The following is a 19,247-nucleotide window of genomic DNA, read 5'->3' on the forward strand; positions in this document are numbered from 1 at the left end:
GTGTGTGTGTATCTGTGTGTGTCTGTGTGTGTGTCTGTGTGAGGGAGAGAGAGTGTGTGTGTGCGTGTGTCTGTGTCTGTGTGAGAGAGAGTGTGTGTGTGTTTGTGTGTGTTTATGTGAGTGTGTGTGTCTGTGTGAGAGAGAGAGTGTGTGTGTGTGTGTGTGTGTGTCTGTGTGAGGGAGAGAGTGTGTGTGTGTCTGTGTGTGTGTGTTTGTGTGAGAGAGAGAGTGTGTGTGTGTGGGGGTGTGTGTGAGTGTGCCTGTGTCTGTGTGAGAGAGAGAGTTTGTGTGTGCCTCTGTGTGTGAGAGAGTGTGTGTGTGTGTCTGTGTGTGTGAGAGAGTGTGTGTGTCTGTGTGTGTATGTCTGTGTGTGTGTCTGTGTGAGTGTGTGTGTGTTTCTGTGTGAGAGAGAGTGTGTGTGTGTCTGTGTGTGTGAGTGTGGGTGTGTGTGTGTTTCTGTGTGAGAGAGTGTGTGTGTGCCTGTGTCTGTGTGAGAGAGTGTGTGTGTGTGTGTGTCTGTCTGTCTGTGTGTGAGAGAGAGTGTGTGTGTGTCTGTGTGTGTGTGTTTGTGTGAGTGTGTGTGTCTGTATGTGTGTCTGTGAAAGTGTGTGTGTGTGTGAGAGAGAGAGAGAGAGAAAGAGCGTGTGTGTCTGTGTGTGTGTGAGAGAGAGTGTGTGTGTGTATGTGCCTTTGTGTGTTTGTCTGTGTGTATGTGTCTATGTGTGTGTGACTGTGTGAGATGGTGTGTGTCTGTGTGCCAGTGAGAGAGAATGTGTGTATATCTGTGTGTCTGTATATGAGTGTGTGTGTGTGTGTATGTATATGTCAGAGTGTGCGCATGTGTCTTTGTGTGTGTGTGTGTGTGAGAGAGACACAGTCTGTGTATGTTATGTGTGTCTATGTGGGCATGAGTGTGTGTATCTGTGTGTGAGTATGTGTTGGTATGTGTGTCTGTGAGTGTGTGAGTCTGTGTGTAAGTAAGTATGTGTGTGCCTCTGTGTGTGTGACGATGTGTGTGTGTCGGTGTGAGAGTATGCGTGTCTGTATATGAGTATGTATGTGTGTGCATGTGTATGTGAGTGTGTGTCCTTGTGTGTGTGAGTTTGTGTATGTGTGAGAGTATGTGCATTTGTCTTTGTGTGAGTGTATGTGTCTGTGTGTCCATGTGAATGTGCCTGTGTGTGTGTGTCCACGTGTATGTATCAGTGAATGTGTCCATGTATGTATTGCCTGTGTGTGAGAGTGTGTGTGTGCCAGTGTGTACATACGTCTGTGTATCTGTGTTTTTGTGAGTGCACATGTATGTATCTGTATGTATGTGCATGTATGTGAGTGTGTGAAAGTGCGTCCAAAGATGTGCAGGTTAGGGTGGATTGGCCATGCTAAATTGTCCCATAGTGCCCAGGGATGTGCAGGTTAGGGTGGATTGGCCATGCTAAATTGTCCCATAGTGCCCAGGGATGTGCAGGTTAGGGTGGATTGGCCATGCTAAATTGTCCCATAGTGCCCAGAGATGTGCAGGTTAGGGTGGATTGGCTGTGCTAAATTGTCCCATAGTGCCCAGGGATGTGCAGGTTAGGGTGGATTGGCCATGCTAAACTGTCCCATAGCGTCCAGGGATGTGCAGGTTAGGGTGGATTGGCCATGCTAAATTGCCCCATAGTGCCCAGGGATGTGCAGATTAGGGTGGATTGGCCATGCTAAATTGCCCCATAGTGCCCAGGGATGTGCAGGTTAGGGTGGATTGGCCGTGCTAAATTGTCCCATAGTGTCCAGGGATGTGCAGGTTAGGGTGGATTGGCCATGCTAAATTGTCCCATAGTGCCCAGGGATGTGCAGGTTAGGGTGGATTGGCTGTGCTAAATTGTCCCATAGTGCCCAGGGATGTGCAGGTTAGGGTGGATTGGCCATGCTAAATTGTCCCATAGTGCCCAGGGATGTGCAGGTTAGGGTGGATTGGCCATGCTAAATTGTCCCATTGTGTCCAGGGATGTGCAGGTTAGGGTGGATTGGCCATGCTAAATTGTCCCATAGTGTCCAGGATGTGCAGGTTAGGGTGGATTGGCCGTGCTAAATTGTCCCATTGTGTTCAGGGATGTGTAGGTTAGGGTGGATTGGCCATGCTAAATTGTCCCATTGTGTCCAGGGATGTGCAGGTTAGGGTGGATTGGCCATGCTAAATTGCCCCATAGTGTCCAGGGATGTGCAGGTTAGGGTGGATTGGCCATGCTAAATTGTCCCATTGTGTCCAGGGATGTGCAGGTTAGGGTGGATTGGCCATGCTAAATTGCCCCATAGTGTCCAGGGATGTGCAGGTTAGGGTGGATTGGCCGTGCTAAATTGTCCCATTGTGTTCAGGGATGTGTAGGTTAGGGTGGATTGGCCATGCTAAATTGTCCCATTGTGTCCAGGGATGTGCAGGTTAGGGTGGATTGGCCATGCTAAATTGTCCCATAGTGCCCAGGGATGTGCAGGTTAGGGTGGATTGGCCATGCTAAATTGTCCCATAGTGCCCAGGGATGTGCAGGTTAGGGTGGATTGGCCATGCTAAACTGTCCCATAGTGCCCAGGGATGTGCAGGTTAGGGTGGATTGGCCATGGGAAATTGTCCCATAGTGCCCAGGGATGCAGGAGATGTAGGTGTGGAGGCAGGTCATTCAGCCTATCGAATCGGCTCTGCTTTTCAAAGAGATCTGGCCTGATCATTCTCAATTCCACGTCTCCCCCATAAACCCCGATTCCCCCGCTCCCACCCTTACTCATTAAAACTCTCAGCCTTGCATACACACAGCCTTCTATGGTGAAGGATTCCACAGATTTACTCCCCTCTGACAGAATGCATTGCTCCTCATCTCTGTCTTTGGATCATACAGTCCCAACAGTGTGGAAACAGGCTATTGGGCCCATCTGGTCCACACCGATGCTCCGAACAGCTTCTCACCCAGATCCACCGTCCTACCCTATCCCTGTAGCCCTGCATTCCCCATGGCCAATCCATCCGAACCTGCACATCCCTGGGCACTATGGGACAATTTAGCATGGCCAATCCACCCTAACCTACACATCCCTGGACACTATGGGACAATTTAACATGGCCAATCCACCCTCTTTGGACTGTGGGAGGAAACCGGAGCTCCCGGAGAGGACCCACCCAGACACGGGCAGAATGTGCAAACTCCACACAGACAGTCACCCCCGAGTGTGGGATCGAACCTGGGTCCCTGGTGCCATGAGGCAGCAGTGCGAATCCACTGACCCACCGTGCCTGCCCCCACAGCACAGACCCCCGCTGTGATTGTATCAGCCTGTTGTGAGGGATGTGGTCAAAGGCCACTTTAAACTCCACACGGACCGCATCCACCATCCTGCCCTCACCACTTATCCTCGTCACATCCTCAAAGAAAATCCCAGAGCAGTTGGTGAGGCCACACATCATGCTGCCTATTGTGGATAAGTCCATATTTTTCTAAAACCAGGTGAAATAGTCAACATTTTTGTTTCTGTGAGGCATTATATTGTTTCCGATCTCTGACACAGTGCTGCTTTTCTCTGAGTGCAGAATCCTCCTCTCACCGTTTGGAAATGTGCTGCCTTTCATTCTGAAGGGATTTCCATTGCCATCCTGAACCTCTGCCGCATCCACCTGCTGTCCCAGCGTTGGCTGGAGCTCGTTCAGAAGATGGCCTCAAATCTCCGTCTCCTCCCTCAGCGACTGTCTGCCTCACGCACCCACGCACCTCACCTCATCTTTCAGGCTTTGAACGCAAATCCGACAGCCATCTCTGAGACATGCAATGGTCCTCAGATACATGTCCTAGATGGAAACCACTGTGCACCAAAGACTTGATATGCTGGAGGGAAACCTGGCCAAGCGAACATTAATTGCACATCCCTAATTGTCCAGCGCACAGTGCAGAGTCAACCACATCGCAGTGCCAAACCCGGTAACGACAGCAGATTTCCGTCCAAAAGAGCATTAGTGATTTCGACTAACGCAGTTAGACACCAATTGGCAACATGGTGTGCCTCGTTGACCCAGGACATGTTAGTTTAGTTTAGTTCCTACTTGGTTGGATGCGTTTTTGCTCATAAATTATGTTTCATTCAGACGCGGTGCCCCAGCTGTTAGATTGTTATACAGTGTCCCAGCTGTTAGATTGTTATACAGTGTCCCAGCTGTTAGATTGTCATACACTGCCCCAGCTGTTAGATTGTTATACAGTGTCCCAGCTGTTAGATTGTCATACACTGCCCCAGCTGTTAGATTGTTATACACTGCCCCAGCTGTTAGATTGTTATACAGTGTCCCAGCTGTTAGATTGTTATACACTGCCCCAGCTGTTAGATTCTTATAGACTGTCCCAGCTGTTAGATGGTTATACAGTGCCCCAGCTGTTAGATTGTTATGCACTGCCCCAGCTGTTAGATTGTTATACGGTGTCCCAGCTGTTAGATTGTTATAAACTGCCCCAGATGTTAGATTGTTATACACTGTCCCAGTTGTTAGATTGTTATACAGTGTCCCAGCTGTTAGACTGTTATACAGTGCCCCAGCTGTTAGATTGTTATATAGTGTCCCAGCTGTTAGATTGTTATGCACTGCCCCAGCTGTTAGATTGTTATACGGTGTCCCAGCTGTTAGATTGTTATGCACTGCCCCAGCTGTTAGATTGCTATACAGTGTCCCAGCTGTTAGATTGTTATGCACTGCCCCAGCTGTTAGACTGTTATACAGTGCCCGAGCTGTTAGATTGTTATACACTGTCCCAGCTGTTAGATTGTTATGCACTGCCCCAGCTGTTAGATTGTTATACGGTGTCCCAGCTGTTAGATTGTTATAAACTGCCCCAGATGTTAGATTGTTGTACACTGCCCCAGCTGTTAGATTGTTATAAACTGCCCCAGATGTTAGATTTTTATACACTGTCCCAGTTGTTAGATTGTTATACTCTGTCCCAGCTGTTAGACTGTTATACAGTGCCCCAGCTGTTAGATTGTTATACAGTGCCCCAGCTGTTAGATTGTTATACAGTGTCCCAGCTGTTACATTGTTATGCACTGCCCCAGCTGTTAGATTGTTATACACTGTCCCAGTTGTTAGATTGTTATACAGTGTCCCAGCTGTTAGACTGTTATACACTGTCCCAGCTGTTAGACTGTTATGCAGTGCCCCAGTTGTAAGATTGTTATACACTGTCCCAGTTGTTAGATTGTTATACAGTGTCCCAGCTGTTAGACTGTTATGCACTGCCCCAGCTGTTAGATTGTTATACACTGTACCAGTTGTTAGACTGTTATACAGTGTCCCAGCTGTTAGACTGTTATACAGTGCCCCAGCTGTTAGATTGTTATACAGTGTCCCAGCTGTTAGATTGTTATACACTGCCCCAGCTGTTAGATTGTTATACAGTGTCCCAGCTGTTAGATTGTTATACACTGTCCCAGCTTTTAGATTGTTATACAGTGTCCCAGCTGTTAGATTGTTATACACTGCCCCAGCTGTTAGATTGTTATACAGTGTCCCAGCTGTTAGATTGTTATACACTGCCCCAGCTGTTAGATTGTTATACAGTGTCCCAGCTGTTAGATTGTTATACACTGCCCCAGCTGTTAGATTGTTATACAGTGTCCCAGCTGTTAGATTGTTATACACTGTCCCAGCTGTTAGATTGTTATACAATGCCCCAGCTGTTAGATTGTTATACACTATCCCAGCTGTTAGATTGTTATACAGTGTCGCAGCTGTTAGATTGTTGTACACTGCCCCAGCTGTTAGATTGTTATACACTGCCCCAGCTGTTAGATTGTTATATATTGCCACCAGCTGTTAGATTGTTATACACTGCCCCAGCTGTTAGATTGTTATACAGTGTCCCAGCTGTTAGATTGTTATACACTGCCCCAGCTGTTAGATTGTTATACACTGTCCCAGCTGTTAGGTTGTTATATATTGCCACCAGCTGTTAGATTGTTATACACTGTCCCAGCTGTTAGATGGTTATACAGTGTCCCAGCTGTTACATTGTTATACACTGTCCCAGCTGTTAGATTGTTACACCGTGTCCCCAGCTGTTAGATTGTTATACACTGTCCCAGCTGTTAGATTCTTATACAATATCCCCAGCTGTTAGATTGTTATACAGTGTCCCAGCTGTTAGATTGTTATTCACTGCCCCAGATGTTAGATTGTTATACAGTGTCCCAGCTGTTAGTTTGTTATACAGTGTCCCAGCTGTTAGATTGTTATACAATATCCCCAGCTGTTAGATTGTTATACAGTGCCCCAGCTGTTAGATCGTTGAACACTGCCCCAGCTGTTAGATTGTTATACAATATCCCCAGCTGTTACATTGTTATACAGTGCCCCAGCTATTAGATTGTTATACACAGCCCCAGCTGTTAGATTGTTACACAGTGTCCCAGCTGTTAGATTGTTATACGGTGTCCCAGCTGTTAGATTGTTATGCACTGCCCCAGCTGTTAGATTGTTATACAGTGTCCCAGCTGTTAGATTGTTATGCACTGCCCCAGCTGTTAGACTGTTATACAGTGCCCGAGCTGTTAGATTGTTATACACTGTCCCAGCTGTTAGATTGTTATGCACTGCCCAAGCTGTTAGATTGTTATACGGTGTCCCAGCTGTTAGATTGTTATAAACTGCCCCAGATGTTAGATTGTTATACACTGTCCCAGTTGTTAGATTGTTATACTCTGTCCCAGCTGTTAGACTGTTATACAGTGCCCCAGCTGTTAGATTGTTATACAGTGCCCCAGCTGTTAGATTGTTATACAGTGTCCCAGCTGTTACATTGTTATGCACTGCCCCAGCTGTTAGATTGTTATACACTGTCCCAGTTGTTAGATTGTTATACAGTGTCCCAGCTGTTAGACTGTTATACACTGTCCCAGCTGTTAGACTGTTATGCAGTGCCCCAGTTGTAAGATTGTCATACACTGTCCCAGTTGTTAGATTGTTATACAGTGTCCCAGCTGTTAGACTGTTATGCACTGCCCCAGCTGTTAGATTGTTATACACTGTACCAGTTGTTAGACTGTTATACAGTGTCCCAGCTGTTAGACTGTTATACAGTGCCCCAGCTGTTAGATTGTTATACAGTGTCCCAGCTGTTAGATTGTTATACACTGCCCCAGCTGTTAGATTGTTATACAGTGTCCCAGCTGTTAGATTGTTATACACTGTCCCAGCTTTTAGATTGTTATACAGTGTCCCAGCTGTTAGATTGTTATACACTGCCCCAGCTGTTAGATTGTTATACAGTGTCCCAGCTGTTAGATTGTTATACACTGCCCCAGCTGTTAGATTGTTATACAGTGTCCCAGCTGTTAGATTGTTATACACTGCCCCAGCTGTTAGATTGTTATACAGTGTCCCAGCTGTTAGATTGTTATACACTGTCCCAGCTGTTAGATTGTTATACAATGCCCCAGCTGTTAGATTGTTATACACTATCCCAGCTGTTAGATTGTTATACAGTGTCGCAGCTGTTAGATTGTTATACACTGCCCCAGCTGTTAGATTGTTATACACTGTCCCAGCTGTTAGGTTGTTATATATTGCCACCAGCTGTTAGATTGTTATACACTGTCCCAGCTGTTAGATGGTTATACAGTGTCCCAGCTGTTACATTGTTATACACTGTCCCAGCTGTTAGATTGTTACACCGTGTCCCCAGCTGTTAGATTGTTATACACTGTCCCAGCTGTTAGATGGTTATACAGTGTCCCAGCTGTTACATTGTTATACACTGTCCCAGCTGTTAGATTGTTACACCGTGTCCCCAGCTGTTAGATTGTTATACAGTGTCCCAGCTGTTAGATTGTTATTCACTGCCCCAGATGTTAGATTGTTATACAGTGTCCCAGCTGTTAGTTTGTTATACAGTGTCCCAGCTGTTAGATTGTTATACAATATCCCCAGCTGTTAGATTGTTATACAGTGCCCCAGCTGTTAGATCGTTGAACACTGCCCCAGCTGTTAGATTGTTATACAATATCCCCAGCTGTTACATTGTTATACAGTGCCCCAGCTATTAGATTGTTATACACAGCCCCAGCTGTTAGATTGTTACACAGTGTCCCAGCTGTTAGATTGTTATACACTGTCCCAGCTGTTAGATTGTTATACAGTGTCCCAGCTGTTAGATTTTTACACAGTGTCCCAGCTGTTAGATTGTTACACAGGGTCCCAGCTGTTAGATTGTTATACAGTGTCCCAGCTGTTAGATTGTTACACAGTGTCCCAGCTGTTAGATTGTTATACACTGTCCCAGCTGTTAGATTGTTACACAGTGTCCCAGCTGTTAGATTGTTATACACTGTCCCAGCTGTTAGATTGTTATACAGTGTCCCAGCTTGTTAGATTGTTACACAGTGCCCCAGCTGTTAGATTGTTATACACTGTCCCAGCTGTTAGATTGTTATACAGTGCCCGGGCTGTTAGATTGTTACACAGTGTCCCAGCTGTTAGATTGTTATACAGTGCCCCAGCTGTTAGATTGTGATACACTGCCCCAGCTGTTAGATTGTTACACACTGCACCAGCTGTTAGATTGTGATACACCGCCCCAGCTGTTAGATTGTTATACACTGTCCCAGCTGTTAGATTGTTATACACTGTCCCCAGCTGTTTGATTGTTATACACTGTCCCAGCTGTTAGATTGTTATACACTGTCCCAGCTGTTAGATTGTTACACAGTGTCCCAGCTGTTAGATTGTTATACACTGTCCCAGCTGTTAGATTGTTATACAGTGTCCCAGCTTGTTAGATTGTTATACAGTGCCCCAGCTGTTTGATTGTTATACACTGTCCCAGCTGTTAGATTGTTATACACTGTCCCAGCTGTTAGATTGTTACACAGTGCCCCAGCTGTTAGATTGTTATACACTGCCCCAGCTGTTAGATTGTTATACACTGTCCCCAGCTGTTTGATTGTTATACACTGTCCCAGCTGTTAGATTGTTACACAGTGCCCCAGCTGTTAGATTGTTATACACTGCCCCAGCTGTTAGATTGTTACACAGTGTCCCAGCTGTTAGATTGTTATACAGTGTCCCAGCTGTTAGATTGTTATACACTGCCCCAGCTGTTAGATTGTTACACAGTGTCCCAGCTGTTAGATTGTTATACAGTGTCCCAGCTGTTAGATTGTTATACACTGCCCCAGCTGTTAGATTGTTACACAGTGTCCCAGCTGTTAGATTGTTATACACTGCCCCAGCTGTTAGATTGTTATACAGTGTCCCAGCTTGTTAGATTGTTACACAGTGCCCCAGCTGTTAGATTGTTATACACTGCCCCAGCTGTTAGATTGTTACACAGTGTCCCAGCTGTTAGATTGTTATACAGTGTCCCAGCTGTTAGATTGTTATACACTGCCCCAGCTGTTAGATTGTTATACAGTGTCCCAGCTTGTTAGATTGTTACACAGTGCCCCAGCTGTTAGATTGTTATACACTGCCCCAGCTGTTAGATTGTTACACAGTGTCCCAGCTGTTAGATTGTTATACACTGTCCCAGCTGTTAGATTGTTATACACTGCCCCAGCTGTTAGATTGTTATACAGTGTCCCAGCTTGTTAGATTGTTACACAGTGCCCCAGCTGTTAGATTGTTATACACTGCCCCAGCTGTTAGATTGTTACACAGTGTCCCAGCTGTTAGATTGTTATACACTGTCCCAGCTGTTAGATTGTTATACTGTGTCCCAGCTTGTTAGATTGTTACACAGTGTCCCAGCTGTTAGATTGTTATACACTGTCCCAGCTGTTAGATTGTTATACAGTGTCCCAGCTTGTTAGATTGTTACACAGTGCCCCAACTGTTAAATTGTTATACACTGCCCCAGCTGTTAGATTGTTATACACTGTCCCATCTGTTAGATTGTTATACAGTGCCCGGGCTGTTAGATTGTGATACACTGCCCCAGCTGTTAGATTGTTATATACTGCCCCAGCTGTTAGATTGTTATACTCTGTCCCAGCTGTTAGGTTGTTATATATTGCCACCAACTGTTAGATTGTTATACACTGTCCCAGCTGTTAGATGGTTATACAGTGTCCCAGCTGTTAGATTGTTATACACTGTCCCAGCTGTTAGATTGTTATACACTGTCCCAGCTGTTAGGTTGTTTTACAATGCCCCAGCTGTTAGATTGTTATACAATGCCCCAGCTGTTAGATTGTTATACACTGTCCCAGCTGTTAGATTGTTATACACTGTCCCAAGCTGTTAGATTGTTATGCACTGTCCCAGCTGTTAGATTGTGATACACTTTCCCAGCTGTTAGATTGTTATGCAGTGCCCCAGCTGTTAGATTGTTATACACTGTCCCAGCTGTTAGATTGTTATACAATGCCCCAGCTGTTAGATTGTGATACACTGTCCCAAGCTGTTAGATTGTTATACAGTGTCCCAGCTGTTAGATTGTTATACACTGTCCCAGCTGTTAGATTGTTATACAATGCCCCAGCTGTTAGATTGTTATACACTGTCCCAAGCTGTTAGATTGTTATGCACTGTCCCAGCTGTTAGATTGTTATACACTGCCCCAGCTTTTAGATTGTTAAACAGTACCCCAGCTGTTAGATCGTTGTACACTGCCCCAGCTGTTAGATTGTTATACACTGCCCCAGCTGTTAGATTGTTATATATTGCCACCAGCTTATAGATTGTTATACACTGTCCCAGCTGTTAGATTGTTATACCTTGCCCCAGCTGTTAGATTGTTATACACTGCCCCAGCTGTTAGATTGTTATACACTGTCCCAGCTGTTAGGTGGTTATACAGTGTCCCAGCTGTTAGATTGTTATACACTGTCCCAGCTGTTAGATTGTTATACAATGCCCCAGCTGTTAGATTGTTATACACTGTCCCAAGCTGTTAGATTGTTATACACTGCCCCAGCTTTTAGATTGTTAAACAGTACCCCAGCTGTTAGATCGTTGTACACTGCCCCAGCTGTTAGATTGTTATATATTGCCACCAGCTTATAGATTGTTATACACTGTCCCAGCTGTTAGATTGTTATACACTGCCCCAGCTTTTAGATTGTTATACACTGTCCCAGCTGTTAGGTTGTTATATATTGCCACCAGCTTATAGATTGTTATACACTGTCCCAGCTGTTAGATTGTTATACACTGCCCCAGCTTTTAGATTGTTATACACTGTCCCAGCTGTTAGATGGTTATACAGTGTCCCAGCTGTTAGATTGTTATACAGTGTCCCAGCTGTTAGATTGTTATGCACTGTCCCAGCCGTTAGATTGTTATACTGTGTCACATCTGTTGGATTGTTATTCACTGCCCCAGCTGTTAGATTCTTATACACTGTCCCAGCTGTTAGATTGTTATACAGTGTCCCAGCTGTCAGATTGTTATACACTGCCCCAGCTGTTAGATTGTTGCACAGTGTCCCAGCTGTTAGTTTGTTATACAGTGTCCCAGCTGTTAGATTGTTATACAATATCCCCAGCTGTTAGATTGTTATACAGTGCCCCAGCTGTTAGATCGTTGAACACTGCCCCAGCTGTTAGATTGTTATACACTGTCCCAGCTGTTAGATTGTTATACAATATCCCCAGCTGTTAGATTGTCATACAGTGTCCCAGCTGTTCGATTGTTAAACACTGCCCCAGCTGTTAGATTGTTATGCACTGCACCAGCTGTTAGATTGTGATACACCGCCCCAGCTGTTAGATTGTTATACACTGTCCCAGCTGTTAGATTGTTATACACTGTCCCCAGCTGTTTGATTGTTATACACTGTCCCAGCTGTTAGATTGTTATACACTGTCCCAGCTGTTAGATTGTTACACAGTGTCCCAGCTGTTAGATTGTTATACACTGTCCCAGCTGTTAGATTGTTATACAGTGTCCCAGCTTGTTAGATTGTTATACAGTGCCCCAGCTGTTTGATTGTTATACACTGTCCCAGCTGTTAGATTGTTATACACTGTCCCAGCTGTTAGATTGTTACACAGTGCCCCAGCTGTTAGATTGTTATACACTGCCCCAGCTGTTAGATTGTTATACACTGTCCCCAGCTGTTTGATTGTTATACACTGTCCCAGCTGTTAGATTGTTACACAGTGCCCCAGCTGTTAGATTGTTATACACTGCCCCAGCTGTTAGATTGTTACACAGTGTCCCAGCTGTTAGATTGTTATACAGTGTCCCAGCTGTTAGATTGTTATACACTGCCCCAGCTGTTAGATTGTTACACAGTGTCCCAGCTGTTAGATTGTTATACAGTGTCCCAGCTGTTAGATTGTTATACACTGCCCCAGCTGTTAGATTGTTACACAGTGTCCCAGCTGTTAGATTGTTATACACTGCCCCAGCTGTTAGATTGTTATACAGTGTCCCAGCTTGTTAGATTGTTACACAGTGCCCCAGCTGTTAGATTGTTATACACTGCCCCAGCTGTTAGATTGTTACACAGTGTCCCAGCTGTTAGATTGTTATACAGTGTCCCAGCTGTTAGATTGTTATACACTGCCCCAGCTGTTAGATTGTTATACAGTGTCCCAGCTTGTTAGATTGTTACACAGTGCCCCAGCTGTTAGATTGTTATACACTGCCCCAGCTGTTAGATTGTTACACAGTGTCCCAGCTGTTAGATTGTTATACACTGTCCCAGCTGTTAGATTGTTATACACTGCCCCAGCTGTTAGATTGTTATACAGTGTCCCAGCTTGTTAGATTGTTACACAGTGCCCCAGCTGTTAGATTGTTATACACTGCCCCAGCTGTTAGATTGTTACACAGTGTCCCAGCTGTTAGATTGTTATACACTGTCCCAGCTGTTAGATTGTTATACTGTGTCCCAGCTTGTTAGATTGTTACACAGTGTCCCAGCTGTTAGATTGTTATACACTGTCCCAGCTGTTAGATTGTTATACAGTGTCCCAGCTTGTTAGATTGTTACACAGTGCCCCAACTGTTAAATTGTTATACACTGCCCCAGCTGTTAGATTGTTATACACTGTCCCATCTGTTAGATTGTTATACAGTGCCCGGGCTGTTAGATTGTGATACACTGCCCCAGCTGTTAGATTGTTATATACTGCCCCAGCTGTTAGATTGTTATACTCTGTCCCAGCTGTTAGGTTGTTATATATTGCCACCAACTGTTAGATTGTTATACACTGTCCCAGCTGTTAGATGGTTATACAGTGTCCCAGCTGTTAGATTGTTATACACTGTCCCAGCTGTTAGATTGTTATACACTGTCCCAGCTGTTAGGTTGTTTTACAATGCCCCAGCTGTTAGATTGTTATACAATGCCCCAGCTGTTAGATTGTTATACACTGTCCCAGCTGTTAGATTGTTATACACTGTCCCAAGCTGTTAGATTGTTATGCACTGTCCCAGCTGTTAGATTGTGATACACTTTCCCAGCTGTTAGATTGTTATGCAGTGCCCCAGCTGTTAGATTGTTATACACTGTCCCAGCTGTTAGATTGTTATACAATGCCCCAGCTGTTAGATTGTGATACACTGTCCCAAGCTGTTAGATTGTTATGCACTGTCCCAGCTGTTAGATTGTTATACACTGTCCCAGCTGTTAGATTGTTATACAATGCCCCAGCTGTTAGATTGTTATACACTGTCCCAAGCTGTTAGATTGTTATGCACTGTCCCAGCTGTTAGATTGTTATACACTGCCCCAGCTTTTAGATTGTTAAACAGTACCCCAGCTGTTAGATCGTTGTACACTGCCCCAGCTGTTAGATTGTTATACACTGCCCCAGCTGTTAGATTGTTATATATTGCCACCAGCTTATAGATTGTTATACACTGTCCCAGCTGTTAGATTGTTATACCTTGCCCCAGCTGTTAGATTGTTATACACTGCCCCAGCTGTTAGATTGTTATACACTGTCCCAGCTGTTAGGTGGTTATACAGTGTCCCAGCTGTTAGATTGTTATACACTGTCCCAGCTGTTAGATTGTTATACAATGCCCCAGCTGTTAGATTGTTATACACTGTCCCAAGCTGTTAGATTGTTATACACTGCCCCAGCTTTTAGATTGTTAAACAGTACCCCAGCTGTTAGATCGTTGTACACTGCCCCAGCTGTTAGATTGTTATATATTGCCACCAGCTTATAGATTGTTATACACTGTCCCAGCTGTTAGATTGTTATACACTGCCCCAGCTTTTAGATTGTTATACACTGTCCCAGCTGTTAGGTTGTTATATATTGCCACCAGCTGTTAGATTGTTATACACTGTCCCAGCTGTTAGATGGTTATACAGTGCCCCAGCTGTTAGATTGTTATACAGTGTCCCAGCTGTTAGATTGTTATGCACTGTCCCAGCCGTTAGATTGTTATACTGTGTCACATCTGTTGGATTGTTATTCACTGCCCCAGCTGTTAGATTCTTATACACTGTCCCAGCTGTTAGATTGTTATACAGTGTCCCAGCTGTCAGATTGTTATACACTGCCCCAGCTGTTAGATTGTTGCACAGTGTCCCAGCTGTTAGTTTGTTATACAGTGTCCCAGCTGTTAGATTGTTATACAATATCCCCAGCTGTTAGATTGTTATACAGTGCCCCAGCTGTTAGATCGTTGAACACTGCCCCAGCTGTTAGATTGTTATACACTGTCCCAGCTGTTAGATTGTTATACAATATCCCCAGCTGTTAGATTGTCATACAGTGTCCCAGCTGTTCGATTGTTAAACACTGCCCCAGCTGTTAGATTGTTATGCACTGTCCCAGCTGTTAGATTTTTACACAGTGTCCCAGCTGTTAGATTGTTACACAGGGTCCCAGCTGTTAGATTGTTATACAGTGTCCCAGCTGTTAGATTGTTATACACTGTCCCAGCTGTTAGATTGTTACACAGTGTCCCAGCTGTTAGATTGTTATACACTGTCCCAGCTGTTAGATTGTTATACAGTGTCCCAGCTTGTTAGATTGTTACACAGTGCCCCAGCTGTTAGATTGTTATACACTGCCCCAGCTGTTAGATTGTTACACAGTGTCCCAGCTGTTAGATTGTTGCACAGTGCCCGGGCTGTTAGATTGTTACACAGTGTCCCAGCTGTTAGATTGTGATACAGTGCCCGGGCTGTTAGATTGTTATACAGTGTCCCAGCTTGTTAGATTGTTACACAGTGCCCCAGATGTTAGATTGTTATACAGTGCCCGGGCTGTTAGATTGTTATACAGTGTCCCAGCTTGTTAGATTGTTACACAGTGCCCCAGCTGTTAGATTGTTATACTCTGCCCCAGCTGTTAGATTGTTACACACTGCACCAGCTGTTAGATTGTGATACACCGCCCCAGCTGTTAGATTGTTATACAGTGTCCCAGCTGTTAGATTGTTATACACTGTCCCAGCTGTTAGATTGTTATACAGTGTCCCAGCTTGTTAGATTGTTACACAGTGCCCCAGCTTTTAGATTGTTATACACTGCCCCAACTGTTAGATTGTTATACACTGCCCCAGCTGTTAGATTGTTATACACTGTCCCATCTGTTAGATTGTTATACAGTGCCCGGGCTGTTAGATTGTGATACACTGCCCCAGCTGTTAGATTGTTATATACTGCCCCAGCTGTTAGATTGTTATACAGTGCCCCAGCTGTTAGATTGTTATACTCTGTCCCAGCTGTTAGGTTGTTATATATTGCCACCAGCTGTTAGATTGTTATACACTGTCCCAGCTGTTAGATGGTTATACAGTGTCCCAGCTGTTAGATTGTTATACACTGTCCCAGCTGTTAGATTGTTACACCGTGTCCCAGCTGTTAGATGGTTATACACTGTCCCAGCTGTTAGATTGTTATACAATGCCCCAGCTGTTAGATTGTTATACAGTGTCCCAGCTGTTAGATTGTTATACACTGCCCCAGCTGATAGATTGTTGAACACTGCCCCAGCTGTTAGATTGTTATACAGTGCCCCAGCTGTTAGATCATTGTACACTGCCCCAGCTGTTAGATTGTTATACACTGTCCCCAGCTGTTAGATTGTTGTACACTGCCCCAGCTGTTAGATTGTTATACACTGTCCCCAGCTGTTAGATTGTTATACACTGTCCCCAGCTGTTAGATTGTTGCACAGTGTCCCAGCTGTTAGATTGTTATACAGTGCCCCAGCTGTTAGATCATTGTACACTGCCCCAGCTGTTAGATTTTTACACAGTATCCCAGCTGTTAGATTGTTATACACTGTCCCAGCTGTTAGATTGTTGCACAGTGTCCCAGCTGTTTGATTGTTGCACAGTGTCCCAGCTGTTAGATTGTTATACACTGTCCCAGCTGTTAGATTTTTACACAGTATCCCAGCTGTTAGATTGTTATACACTGTCCCAGCTGTTAGATTGTTATACACTGTCCCAGCTGTTAGATTTTTACACAGTATCCCAGCTGTTAGATTGTTACACACTGCTCCAGCTGTTAGATTGTTATACACTGCCCCAGCTGTTAGATTGTTATACACTGTCGCAGATGTTAGATTGTCACACACTGCCCCAGCTGTTAGATTGTTATACACTGTCCCAGCTGTTAGATTGTTACACAGTGTCCCAGCTGTTAGATTGTTATAGTGTCCCAGCTGTTAGATTGTTATACAGTGTCACAGCTGTTAGATTGTTATACACTGCCCCAGCTGTTAGATTGTTATACAATGTACCAGCTGTTAGATTGTTATACAATGCCCCAGCTGTTAGATTGTTATACACTGTCCCAGCTGTTACATTGTTATACAGTGTCCAAGCTGTTAGATTGTTTAACACTGTCCCAGCTGTTAGATTGTCATACACTGTCCCGGCTGTTAGATTGTTATACACTGTCCCAGCTGTTAGATTGTCATACACTGTCCCGGCTGTTAGATTGTTATACACTGTCCCAGCTGTTAGATTGTCATACACTGTCCCGGCTGTTAGATTGTTAGACAGTGTCCCCAGCTGTTAGATTGTTATACACTGCCCCAGCTGTTAGATTGTTACACAGTGCCCCAGCTGTTAGATTGTTATACACTGTCCCAGCTGTTAGATTGTTGTACAGTGTCCCAGCTGTTAGATTCTTATACACTGTCCCAGCTGTTAGATTGTTATGCACTGCCCAGCTGTTAGATTGTTATACAGTGCCCCAGCTGTTAGATTGTTATACTCTGTCCCAGCTGTTAGATTGTTATGCACTGCCCAGCTGTTAGATTGTTATACAGTGCCCCAGCTGTTAGATTGTTATACTCTGTCCCAGCTGTTAGATTGTTATACTCTGTCCCAGCTGTTAGATTGTTACACAGTGTCCAAGCTGTTAGATTGTTATATATTTCCACAAGCTTTTAGATTGTTATACAGTGTCACAGAGTTAGATTGTTATACAGTGTACACGCTGTTAGATTGTTATTCAGTGCCCCAGCAGTTAGATTGTTATGCTATTTTCCCAGCTGTTAGATTGTTATACACTGTCCCAGCTGTTAGACTGTTATACAGTGTCCCAGCTGTTAGATTGTTATACACTGTCCCAGCTGTTAGATTGTTACACAGTGTCCCAGCTGTTAGATTGTTATACACTGTCCCAGCTGTTAGATTGTTATACACTGTCCCATCTGTTAGATTGTTATACAGTGTCCCAGCTGTTAGATTGTTATTCACTGCCCCAGCTGTTAGATTGTTATACAGTGTCCCAGCTGTTAGATTGTTATACATTGCCCCAGCTGTTAGATTGTTATACACTGTCGCACGTGTTAGATTGTCACACACTGTCCCAGCTGTTAGATTGTTATACACTGCCCCAGCTGTTAGATTGTTATACATTGCCCCAGCTGTTAGATTGTTATACACTGTCGCAGGTGTAAGATTGTCACACACTGTCCCAGCTGTTAGATTGTTATACACTGTCCCAGCTGTTAGATTGTTATACACAGTCCCAGCTGTTAGATTGTTATACACTGCCCCAGCTGTTAGATTGTTACACACTGTCCCAGCTGTTAGATTGTTAAGCAGTGCCCCAGCTGTTTGATTGTTATACACTGTCCCATCTGTTAGATTGTTATACACTGCCCCAGCTGTTAGATTGTTATACACTGTCCCAGCTGTTAGATTGTTATACACTGCCCCAGCTGTTAGATTGTTATACACTGTCGCAGATGTTAGATTGTCACACACTGCCCCAGCTGTTAGATTGTTATACATTGCCCCAGCTGTTAGATTGTTATACACTGTCCCAGCTTGTTAGATTGTTACACAGTGCCCCAGATGTTAGATTGTTATACAGTGCCCGGGCTGTTAGATTGTTATACAGTGTCCCAGCTTGTTAGATTGTTACACAGTGCCCCAGCTGTTAGATTGTTATACTCTGCCCCAGCTGTTAGATTGTTACACACTGCACCAGCTGTTAGATTGTGATACACCGCCCCAGCTGTTAGATTGTTATACAGTGCCCCAGCTGTTTGATTGTTATACACTGTCGCAGCTGTTAGATTGTTACACAGTGTCCCAGCTGTTAGATTGTTATACACTGTCCCAGCTGTTAGATTGTTATACAGTGTCCCAGCTTGTTAGATTGTTACACAGTGCCCCAGCTTTTAGATTGTTATACACTGCCCCAACTGTTAGATTGTTATACACTGCCCCAGCTGTTAGATTGTTATACACTGTCCCATCTGTTAGATTGTTATACAGTGCCCGGGCTGTTAGATTGTGATACACTGCCCCAGCTGTTAGATTGTTATATACTGCCCCAGCTGTTAGATTGTTATACAGTGCCCCAGCTGTTAGATTGTTATACTCTGTCCCAGCTGTTAGGTTGTTATATATTGCCACCAGCTGTTAGATTGTTATACACTGTCCCAGCTGTTAGATGGTTATACAGTGTCCCAGCTGTTAGATTGTTATACACTGTCCCAGCTGTTAGATTGTTACACCGTGTCCCAGCTGTTAGATGGTTATACACTGTCCCAGCTGTTAGATTGTTATACAATGCCCCAGCTGTTAGATTGTTATACAGTGTCCCAGCTGTTAGATTGTTATACACTGCCCCAGCTGATAGATTGTTGAACACTGCCCCAGCTGTTAGATTGTTGAACACTGCCCCAGCTGTTAGATTGTTATACAGTGCCCCAGCTGTTAGATCATTGTACACTGCCCCAGCTGTTAGATTGTTATACACTGTCCCCAGCTGTTAGATTGTTGTACACTGCCCCAGCTGTTAGATTGTTATACACTGTCCCCAGCTGTTAGATTGTTATACACTGTCCCC

Source organism: Hemiscyllium ocellatum, chromosome 38, assembly GCF_020745735.1.
Source record: "Hemiscyllium ocellatum isolate sHemOce1 chromosome 38, sHemOce1.pat.X.cur, whole genome shotgun sequence".
NCBI lineage: Eukaryota > Metazoa > Chordata > Chondrichthyes > Orectolobiformes > Hemiscylliidae > Hemiscyllium > Hemiscyllium ocellatum.